This window comes from Zophobas morio, unplaced genomic scaffold (genome assembly GCF_036711695.1).
Source record: "Zophobas morio isolate AGI-343-1 ecotype UQ-CSIRO unplaced genomic scaffold, CSIRO_AGI_Zmor_V1 ptg000194l, whole genome shotgun sequence".
NCBI lineage: Eukaryota > Metazoa > Arthropoda > Insecta > Coleoptera > Tenebrionidae > Zophobas > Zophobas morio.
In genome coordinates, this window is record NW_026972298.1 from 78,919 (window position 1) to 90,980 (window position 12,062).

General features: G+C 29.9%; 2 long non-coding RNA genes across 6 annotated transcripts; one reads left to right on the top strand and one right to left on the bottom strand.

The window, feature by feature from the left end:
• Window positions 1-3,347: 3,347 nt before the first annotated feature.
• Window positions 3,348-4,217, bottom strand: LOC135145884 (uncharacterized). Its single transcript, XR_010283605.1, has 3 exons — window positions 4,053-4,217; window positions 3,709-3,780; window positions 3,348-3,505 (listed from the first exon to the last, which is right to left on the bottom strand). It is a non-coding gene; the product is annotated as an uncharacterized LOC135145884 (long non-coding RNA).
• A 3,181-nt stretch (window positions 4,218-7,398) lies between these two features.
• On the top strand, window positions 7,399-10,620 carry LOC135145862 (uncharacterized). Of its 5 annotated transcripts, XR_010283597.1 has the most exons (13): window positions 7,399-7,544; window positions 7,690-7,866; window positions 7,970-8,069; window positions 8,148-8,214; window positions 8,270-8,426; window positions 8,477-8,552; window positions 8,631-8,701; window positions 8,765-8,903; window positions 8,951-9,291; window positions 9,349-9,433; window positions 9,502-9,565; window positions 9,778-9,894; window positions 10,535-10,620. It is a non-coding gene; the product is annotated as an uncharacterized LOC135145862 (long non-coding RNA). The 5 variants fall into 5 exon arrangements; XR_010283593.1 differs by having other exon boundaries at window positions 8,148-8,426; XR_010283594.1 differs by having other exon boundaries at window positions 8,148-8,426; window positions 8,765-8,900.
• Window positions 10,621-12,062: the final 1,442 nt, after the last annotated feature.

Sequence of the window (12,062 nt, forward strand, 5' to 3'; positions counted from 1 at the left end):
ATTTTTACCTTAAAAATATGTAAATATCAATCAGTCAACTGGAAGGGGGCTTTTACTGCCTCTTCTCGCAGAATATTTAAAAATTAGATTTAGTAACGGAAAGTTATCGCATGAATTTCCTGTTTTCCCCTCAGTGTGATGGAAAATATTGTGAAAGAATCCAGGAAGATCATGAGAATTAAATTTAAAGACTCCGAGACTAGCTACGTCTACTTTACTAACAAAAATATTTTTGGTTTTACATATTTCATCTAGAATGGAAAATTTTTTTAAGTAAAAACCATATCAACACCGCTTGTAAAACTCCTTAAAACCTCCAAGATAGATTATTGCTATTGCTTGGGTATTTAAGTCTTTCTTGCCATTGTATTTAACAAAGCAACGGTAAAGTTTCTGGTAACAACGAAGGTTTATTTATACAAGTTTTGGCTAACTGAGAAAACTGCGACGAAAGTGCTTTACAGTGTATTGTAAAGGGATCTTACAATTAACTGTACTGCTTTTGGTTAGTGGCCTTATTATAATATTAAATTTTTCTCAGTCTACATTGCTTAAAATAGGTCACAATGTTGCTGATCTTATGAATAAAGTTAAACATACCTAATTCTCTTTTTAGTCCATACCCTATATTACTATTGCAAACGTTTTAGGTATGACCATTAAGTTTGTAATTTATAACTCTTGCCTTTTTATTGTAAAATTTTGAAATATTAAAAAAAAAAATTGACTAATAACTGCCAAGTAAAATATTTAAATTTATATATCCTTTTTTAGTCTACTATAGTTCTTCATAGTTAACAATAATCATTTAAATAAATCTTAATATAATTTTTAAGTTAAAGTATTCGAAACATCACAAGTTGTAGCTTAACGTACTGAAAATAAACATTAGTTAATATGTATTTATGATTTTAAGTATTAACGAAGGATTTTTATGAACAGGAAAGTTTTTTTTTAGCTTAACCAGCTTTCAAACAAATTATAATTTTATAAAATGTAAGAGGGATAAAAAATATTATAGTGTTTTAAACTTTAGAAATTCTAACTACTAAAATTCTTCTATAGTGATATGACTTAATAGAGTAATATACTCTTTGTAAACTAAAAGACTATTGTTTGACTAAAAATCAAATTAGTAAAAAAAAGGCAAAATTTAGTATGTAACCTACTCGGTAATTACATTATGGCACAGTTTAAGTCAGAAAAGCTTTGATGAGCAAATTTTCGCAATAAGAGTTACTTTTTTGGTAATATAACTTAAAAAAAAGTTGTTTTAACATTTTATTTACTTATGACTTGTAAACTAACAATTATCATCAACAACTGTTTTTACCAATGACCTACCCATATGGAATGTTTTAGGATTTTACTGTTTTGCCCTATAAGGATGTGCTGCGTATAAATTGTTCGAGAATTACACTTTCGTGCAATTATTAGCTAAAAGATTATACGTTTATATTTAAAGATAAAGAAGAAAGTTACGTAGTACATATTTAATAACTTCTATAAAAAATGATACATATGATGTGAAGTATAGAACAAATTTAACCTGTAAAGGAGCCTGATTGAATATTATCAAGTACTTTATCATAGTAAAACATTTGTAAGTTGCTACCTCGAAGTTTTTATTATACCGATAGTGGTCACACCAGGGTCAACGCTTTTAAAAAACAAATCTTGAATTTTGTATATCTTTTATATAAATGGTCTCATCCTTTCTTGTAGTTAACTTTACTGGTATGGTAAATAATTTTTTTCACACTAAATGCAATTTTACACTCATAACTACTTTAATTTCTTTTTATATCATATACGGAAACAATAAAAAAATTTATAATGGATTAATAAAGATATGCTTTATATAACAATAGTATTATATAAACAAAGAAATTCACTAGGTATAGAAAAGCATTTATCGTTCGTTATAAGTGGTAACACAGTTAAATATATTTTCTAAGTATTTAAAATTAAAAAAGTTTAGAACTTTGAATAAAAACTTCTAATAATTTATAAACTGAAAATTTATTTAAATAAAAGATTTGCAAACCACTATTTAATAAGATTTAAGTTTTATTTTTTTGTTATTTGGTTAAAGTGATTTTTATAAATTAATCGGTTTCTCCATTATTCGCTTCAAAGAACTTTTTATACTTTTTTTTTCGTTATATATGTATACTTTCATAAATACTCACTGAGATATGACTTGTTTTCTCTTCATTATTAGATTTTATTTTGATAATCTTAGTTTTCTTTCGCTTTTGCCTTTAAAAAGTGTATTAGTCATCACAAAATAGACATTTTTTTAACGCTTCTGATACTTTAGCATTTTTCTTTAACGATTTTCTAAACACTATCACCTTCTTTAAGGAATATTCTACCGATAATACTTTGATAATCTTGCACCCCTTACAAAAGGCTTGTTTCTCAAGATGATCTGTATTAATTTAAATATTTACTAATACTTTCCGACATTATCAAATAGATTCTGATTATCGTGTTGTAGTTATAGACTTTCCGTTCTATATAGGAAATCCTAAATGTTACATTTTAATATTTTATTGTTTTTGTGTATATAAATTCGATCAGCACTTGTAAAAAAATTTTATGCTTGCTTATATAATTCCACTCAAAAAAAGAGTTTTCGAGGGATTTTTACATACAATAATCTGCTATTATTGCTTTTCTTGCGGAGTTTACAAAACTTTCTATACGGAATGTAGACTAAATTAATTCCTAGCGAATTTTAATAGTAAGTAAACTGGTGACTTTTTAAAAATAAGAAAAAAAAGTAAATGCACTTTTACAGAACGAAGTAAATAAAAATTTTCTAAAAGTCAACAAACAATTATTAGTATAAACTTTTATTAAATTTAAATACCGTACAGAGTTACCTTTCAAGAAAATACTTTTAATTTAAACAATTAAGAACTTAAACGGGCTCAACAATAATAAAAATAAATAAATTTTTTCGCCGTTTCCACACATTACATATATATAACAAAGGTAATTCTTATAAACAATATAATTAGTAACAAATTAAAAAGTTTACTAAGTTAAAATAGTAAAACCTTGTCATCTCAGCTAATTTTAAATTAATTCAAGTAATTTTTGTAAACAACGATCAATAATAATGAAAAAAGTTTATTCAGTAGAATTAAAATCTTGTTATCTCCAAAAATTACAAAATGATTCAAATACTTAAAGGGTTGTGAATCTATATAAAAAAAACTTTTCAAAATTTAAGGAATTTAAATTATTTATAAAAAATATACGCTAAATTAATAATTTTCTTTTTTAAATACTCGTTAACTATTTTTTCAATACAAATATTAATTTAATACAGCTTTAGCCATCTCAATCCACTGAAGCGCTTTACTTATATTCATTTCTTCTTCAGAAATTTCTTCCTGATGCCATACTTTAAAAGAATGAAATTTAGCAGCAATAATTAAATTATGTCGCCCATCTTTAACAGAATTCTGGCTGATTTCTTTCAACAAAACTCCTACGAATTTTTTTTAAATGGTACCAATAAATTTTAAAGTTGTGCTTCCAAGGAATAATCAATTTAAATTAAAAAAAGTTATCTATACGTAGTAAACCTTATAACGAAAAATTTACTAATAAAAAAAAGTTTATTGGGTTTATTTTTCAAACTAGTTCTTAACCTAAATTCTTCTTGAACCTACGGAAAACTATTTAAAGAACCTTCAAAGCCTTCAGGAAGGTTTACCCGTTTACCGAAAAGGCGACGTCCTCGAAAATGAGCATATAAAATCCCTTAAAACAAGAAACAATTACAAATATTATACTTGAATTTCAACGAGTATATACAGTTTTAATCTCTTAAAAAAAATAAAAAAAAACCTAATTTTATACCTGTAAAAATTGAAATTTCTATTTACTCTTTCTATAAATAAGTATAGAACACAATTTATTATAATAAAGATCTAGTTATAACTGTACGTGGATAGCAACTATGAAATATACGCTTCGATGTAAAAAAAATTAATCAAATTATAATTGTTTATTGATTTTATTAAGAAGAAAACCGTCTATTTCTGATTCTATGAAAAACTGCTTAACGTTAGCTTGGCCGTTATGTTCAATTTCAAAAGGAAGCTGGTGCACTTTTAGCTCTTTTAAAAATTCCACGGAGGGAATTTCCACTTCTATTTTCATGTCAATCTACTTATTGTTTAATTTATCAAGTAAAACAATATAAAAAACTTTACTACAAAAAATTTTCTAAAAGAAAACAGAAGTCAGTTTGCATAATTAATTAACAAAATGCTTAGACCCAAAACGCTTACTGCCCAGCTGCTCCATTCATGTTACGATAATAACGTCACTGACCGACCCCATTTAAACTAACTTTAAAAATGGCAGAAGTTGCTCTCCGCAAAAGCCTAAACATTATAATTTTTTATTCAAATTCTAAACTATATGATATTAATTAGTATATACACACTAACAAGTAGTGAGCTATAGTTTTTATTTCTGAGTTCCTCTCTAGATCGAAAAAAGAAGTAGAAAAAGATATTTTTTGAGCCTTTCCTTCCGTTTTTATAAAATTAAAAACATAGTGCATACAACCAGAGTTTTTTCTTCTAGGTAATAGTACTATTTTATTAATAATTAAGATCTTAATGATTCGAAAAAGAGGGTTATTAACCAGGAAAAATGTTAATGAACAAAGGTGGGCTCTTTTTTTGCACCTCGACAGCAATGACCACACTTTAGGTTCACTGTGCACCAACCACAAAGAGCGTAGATTACATTAAATCAAGTTTCAACGTTACAGCCTTTATTTGATATTTTTAAGTTTTTATTAGTACGGAAAAGTATTCTTAATTTAATAAACCTATATATAAAAAAAGTAAGATTAAATTAGTTTAAACGGAGAGAACTATTTATCAAAGGGTTTCATTAATTACGCTTGCCAAGTTTAAAGGCTTAAAGGCAGTAAGGAATATCCCCTTTTAGTTAGTATTATATCTGTTAAAGAACTTAATTTACCCTAACTTTATACAACATATTATTTATTAGTGCAATACGACAAGCATTTCCTGCGCCAAACTTCAACTCCTAGCGAATTTCAGATTTGAGCTAGATAGCTTGGGCGTCCCTTTGCCGACAGCGATCTGGTGCACTTTCATCCTGCCCGTCCCACACAAGTAGGGCAAAAATACCACGACAGAGTTCTGGACACGTTAAATCACGGAAATAGTAAAGTTTACACCCGCTGGGCATTAATAGCTGCTAATGCTATATTACTCTGACCTTTTCCCAAAAAACCTTGTAGATTTTATATTTCAACCCCACCCGCTAAAAACCTAACCTCTACCGCTTAAAGTTTCTACGCCAAGGTAGTACTTAGCAGCCTTCACATACATATTAGATCTCTAAAAATGAAGACCAGTCTTCTGTCTACCGTTTTTTAAGCAGAACACAAAATGCCGCCAGACGACACAGCCATTTAATAAAAGCGTGAATATAAAACTGGAATCAACACTTAGAGCGTGCCTCAGTCTTATGGTTGCTGCTGGAACAAAGATAAAAGACAAGAGACGCTGCTGCTCGCCTTTTAACCCTTGCCAACAAACTTATGTAGTTAAACACAGTTGGTGAAAAAATTACTAATATCTTTCATACAAGTCGCGACGTAAAACTTTCGGCGGCCCTCATTAACGAGGTAGCTAAAAGCTTTTTTCTCTGTAATGACCACTTTAGTGATGCTGTCGGCTGCTCGGCCTTCGGAAAATTCTGAGATTGTTTGTTAAAGTGAATCGACTCCCCGCGTTAAGTAGAAAATTTAATAAAAGTAATATCGAAAAGCTACTCTAGAAGAATATATATTATTATCGTCAGGTTGTAGGTCTTCTAACAAAAATTTGTAAGCTTGTTTAAACATAGTTTAGAAAAAAAAAAGACTATAATACTAATAAATAAAAATTGTTAACCCCACTTAAAATAGAAGCGGTCTTTAGTCCAGATGCTAATCTTAGTCATCTTAGCACGACTATATAACTAAAACCTAAAGCTACTTAAGTCCAAATTACCTTATATAAACCTTACGACTTTCTTTAGCTAGCACGATAGTTTAGTTGATGGAATTTAAGATTTGGGCTGGTTAACTGGAATCCGCACGATATCACAATGGAGCAGATCGATTTCTTTGTGATCATGCTAACTTCATGGTAGCTAGCTCGGCGTTACCATACTGATGTATACCAAAAACATAAACTTGAAAAAATATGTGAGAGTCCTACTTTAATAGAACTAAACTGACTAGCTTATTCTACTAAAGTTAATTTACCTTTTTATAAGCTCGTATTTTATCGTCTTTAGCTAAAAAGATCTTGGACAATGCCTTAGCTTTTTGGCTTAAGTTTGAAGCCTTATAAGCAAGGGAAAAATGAAAGCGATATCTACTTTTTTGAAGATATGCTAGTTATACTGTTTACATCTAGTAATTTCACAGCAGTTAATTAACCATTCGTTAGTATTGTGGTATGTGAAATATCCCAGTCTTAGTTCCTTCGTTTTCAGCGTATAAATAAAAGTGTTTTAGATTTATAGTAAAAGTACTAATTTTCATGATACAGTTAGAAAACTTATTCTGTTAGTTAAGGCTCCCACTGGCATAGTCTGTCGAGTTAACTGTATCGCTTATAACAATAAAATTGGTATGAAGTGAGATGGCAAGTTTGTTAAACTTTTCTGCAAACTCAGAAAACAAAGACAAAGGAGACTGGGCATGAATTCGCCGTTATAATACATAAATAACTAACTATGTAAATTTTATACTTGATTGACGGCATTTCATTTTTTTTCTTAGCTTTTCAAATGTCCTTGCTATTTAGTACTCTCTAGTTTTTGACTTTATTTTTTTACTCCCGTTGGCTATTAAATGTATACTTCTCAGGTTTTAAAGTATCTGTATTATCTAATTTTTTTCGTACAAAAACTCTTGTAGTAAACTTAGGTTGGTATAGTTTCAATAAACTATAAAGTTAAACTTCGAAATTCTCGTAAGAATAAAAATTTAATTCCTGTTCTTTAGATTAAATGAGTTTATGGGAGAGAAGTATTAATTGATGTTTTCCTTAATTTATAGTTGAGCATTAATTTAAAAATCGCCTCAGCTACGTTAATAGTTGCACTTGTAAATGCTTGCGCCCTACAGTCACATTGACATAACACCTTACAACCAGTCAGTTAGTTATATAGTAAATACGTTTATTTATATTTTTTTCTAACTATAAAGCCCTTTCATCAATTTTGAGGGTTAACAACTCTATAGTTCAGTTACCTTAAATGGCCTGCTGTGCTGTTACTGTCGTTACTAAGTGGCATTTGTTAATTCTAAAAGCTTCATTCTTTTTAGTTAACAAACTTCAATAAACTACAAAATTTATTAAACGAAATCTGGAACAAGGGAAAGTTTATACAGCTCATTTACTGACCTGGGCTATGTAGTATTAAATGACCGTCCTTAATCTTTGGTTCGCTTCTTTAAAGTAATTCGATTGTTCTTTTGGGTAATAATCTTCTTATACGCTTTTTATTTTACAGCTTATGTTTAGGTAGCTTACAAATATTAGTAGTAGACTTTTTTAAATAATTTAGTAACGAATTTAGAATTTTAGTTTTTCTGTAGCTATCTATTGATCAGTTCCTTTGTAGGTAATGGACCCAGTTCTGAGAAAATACCTTATTAACAATAATTCTAAAGTATATTGCGCTCTACTCCTCGATGAAAAAAGCTAGTTTTTTGAGGTAAAATACATACGTGCTGCAGCCAAATGCTCCAACGCTACCACCTACATAAACTTAAGTCACGAACACGCCTAGCACAATAAGGTACTGAGCTATTGACCAAATTTTATGTTTTTTATTAATATACTGTACAAAGCAACTCTATAGCTAATAAATTATGTCATTATCAATATTTCTTTTGCGTGAGATCTTAGGCAGCCCCTTCACAACAGTTTGCCGGTTATCAAGTTTTGGAGACAGCAAAGATGACTTATTGCAACCAATAGTAATTGCTTAAGCAGCCTTTGGTGATGTCATCCTCCGTTTTGTTTTACAAGATTCTGAATTTTGACTATAATGACTTATTTTAAACTACTCTTTAATAGTAGCTGAAGGGAAGCAGTTTATTACGAATGGGGGGCAAGTGGTACGCTCTGAGCAGCAAGAAATTCGGTAAAAGTTTCTCTTTGTTTACGTGGTCTTCGGCCATAAGATCATCGTGAGTCAGAAGGGTAGTAGCTCTTAACAGAGGACCAAAAGAGTCGCGGCAGTCGTCTCCCACAGCTTTCCTACTGCGACGGGTAGTGGATCATATGCCGTAGATGCTTGCTGATAAGCATCTTCAGTTCGCGAGATTTAACGTCAAGTGTGGTCACGGCGGCGTGGTAAGCTTGAACTTAGCGCCTATATAGTAGAATATAAAAAAGACCTGTAGAGCGGGTGTTGTACCGAACTTGGTAAAGAAATCGAGTCATTTTAAAAACAGGACGAATTTGACCTTGGTCGAAAAGGTTAGTAAACGTCTTTGATCTTGTCACTGAAAGATGAATATTATTAAAACTGCCCTATCGATATGTCTAATGTATTAGGCATTCCCATGTGTTTTAAATACAGTAAAGGGCGCGTTATCCCCATGCATCCTGAATATCTGGCCGTTTAAGTAAGAGTGGTGTCCATTGTAAATACCACGTGAAAAAACTAAGAGCACTCACACCAACCTCAGTCTAAAACTTGAGGAAAGGCACCTATAAAAGATTGAAGGGTTTTATGCAAGCCAGAGTAACTACTGCGTCGCTTTTGCAAAGATATAAACTGGAACAAGTAAAAACGGCGAGCTTTGAAGACCGCTCTACAATGGAGTAGTAAGCTGTTTTGCTTGGTTAATGGATAACTGAAAAGAGGTTAATAGTCTAGTATTTTATTGGGAGAGAAGTTGGTCGCAGAGTCACGCCGTTCTTCATAACAAAAAAAGGTGCTGAAGGCTATCGTGAAGCACAGCAGCTGATAATCCTTGCTTCCAACTATATGCTCTTTATTATACGATAACTGATGCCGTTTAATACCTAATGTTTGCTTTTCTTAACATAATTGATGCTAACATGACCCAGCGGCTCGCCGGCATTAGTCGAGAAGAAGCACAGCTTGCGTAGCGCTTCATTAATATTCATAAAGCAGGCGATACCAACCAGACAGAAAGAGGTTTTGCTTTGCCCTCATTGCTCCCTTCGTCGAGCAAAAATTAAAGTTTGCGTATGCTCTGTTTATAAAAATCGTCTTCCCTATTTTTATTTTATTCTTCCAACCAAGAGTGGAACAATATACAATTAAAAGTACTAGTGAAGCTTCATAAATTAACGCTTATTTGCCCCTCTCATTTTCCCCCTCATGGAGAGTACTAGCGCTAGTTTTGTTATGTATGTATATATTAATACTATAATTACGAAATTTGTTTTATATTAGAGACGAAACGCTTGTCTCATTTGAGATCTCTATAGTTACTTACCACTTCACGCTTACATTTTAGGTTGGCACTTTTTTAAAGTAGTCACTTATGTGCAACATATTGTTTTTACAATAGTTGGACGTAATATAAATAGTAAAAAATAAAATTTTTGTTTTCTTGAGTTTAATAAGTTACAGTTTTCAACGGAAGTACAATAAAGTAAATAGGTATCTTTGGTTAGTTATTGCAAGTTTTTATTTCTTATAGACATTTACTCGAAGTTAATTATTTAGCACTCTTCTCCCAGTCTATCTTGCATTGTCAATATGTTTGTATTCGGCACTTCGATTTATTAAAATTAATTAGTTGAATCTTGCTACGCGACACTAATCCTCAAAAGAAAAGAACAGGTATACCTTTAGCGACTAACGACTTTTTGCTATAAAGTCGTTCCGGTTTATTTGCAACTTTTTAATTGTTTCATATGAAGATCTAAAATAAAAATGTTTAACGGAGGTGGGTGTTGGCGAAATGGCAAGACTATAAGATATTTTATTTTTGCTAAATAAAATAATTTACTACATAAAGCCAAAAACTTTTTTTTTGTTAAATATAAGATTTAAAAATCAAATAACAGTAAAAATTTAAGTTTATAGAAATTATTTTAGTTTTATACCTTTTTAGTAAGCTGCAAAGAGCTAAGAGGTTAATTCTATATTAACCTTTTACTCTTTGTTGCTGAGTACTTAAATGTTTTATATTAAACGTTAAAAAAATTTTTTTAATACTAAAAAAAAAAGGATTTAGATTTTTTTATTAGGTGTTTTTAAATAAATACAAGCAAACTTGTATTTTTCGGTAAAAACTTTTATATTTAATAATTTTAAGCTGAATGCTGACTACTCTTAGTTAAGCCAAGTGAACTATCTTGGCTTTTTATAGCAGAATGATTTAAGCTTAGAGTAATAAAAAAAATCGTTAGAAAGCATGCAACCGCCAAAACGCTTAGCAAAACCAACAATATTACTAAAATCTTTATCTTTCCTGTAGAGTTTTTCGGTTCTATCACTACACCGACTTCTGTTACCAGAAGCCCCTTTTCTGCATTGACTTGGGAAAGAAATTTATATGAATTATTTTCAGTTACTCTATTTTTTTTTAAAGATCCCAAGTGATCTTCAAAATTAACATCAATCTCTCTATGTTGAATTTTTTCGAATTCTTGAGACTCTTCGGGAGAACTGAAAGATTCCTTATCCTCCAAATTTTCGTTATCATTGAATTTTGGCGTAACCTTGGGAGAAGACTTTTCCAAATTATCATATTGATTAGTTTGAGTTTCAACAGTAACTAAGTGTTTCTTGTCGAAAACGTTGTTATTATTTTGAATAACTTGACCACTCAAAGTGTCTGAATTGTCCACTAGTTTACTTTCTACTATTTCATTAAGCTCGGCGCCCTCATCATTTAAATTATTGATGGCCCTAGTCATGTCATGAAGGCAATTCCATGGATTTATACGACCATCGCTCTTAAATCGAAATCTTATATTCCTCTCTTTTACAGCTAAAAAGTAAAATTAAAAAAATTTATAATTTTTAAAGTAATTAAAAACATTTTTTAAAAAAACCTTTCATAATGGGCATATCCTGCAGCTTAGAATTCGTTATACTCTCAAAAACAACTGTATTTTTAGGACACATGGAAGCTTTACTTATTTCTGATCTTAGATTTTCTAAAACGTCTAAAGTTATATTTATATTTTCAATTTGAAACTGAGAGGAAACGTAAGCCAACTTTACGGGATTTACACTAAAATTCCACGTTTTGCAGCCTCTTCTAAATTTACCAACTTCGTCAAAGACATTACAAATCTTAAAAAAAAAAAAATAGATATAAATTCAATTAAGTAATGTACAAATTTTTTTTTTAAATTGCTCAAAAATTCAAGGCAGTGAAGACTATAGTTAAAAATTTATTTTTAGTAATACTTTTAATTATATCTGAAAATAACTAAATACTAGATTTATAATTTTACTTTTGCTACACAAAAATCTTATACAGTTTGTAAATATTTTTATTACAAAAAAATATAACCCACATGAAAATTTGATATTCCCTCTGTACTTCTATAAAAGTTTATTAAGGAAGTTAAGTAAACATTTATACTAGTTCCGTTGCATATTGAATATAATCCAGGCACAACAGGTTTGCCTAATATTAAAACAATTAACTAAATACCAACATCGGGGTACTAAATTTTTCTTAATTATGTCGATATAAGAAATTTATATATTTAAACCATAAGGAATAGTTTGTTATTTTTAAATTTTTTTACTGCTTTATTACAATTTATATGCTTTGCCTCCTACCTTATTGTATATTTATTTTTTTATTAGTACTAGATCTTCCTAACTTTTTGCTCTTTGCAATATTTTAATAATTAAAAAGATTTTAGTCTTACTCACCATTTAGTTTCGAGATGTCATAGTATTGTCTCCCTCCATATAACGTTATATAAAGGTAATACTTGTGTGGGTCAGAGCAGTCAATGTTTTTAGTAAAAGTAATCTCTATT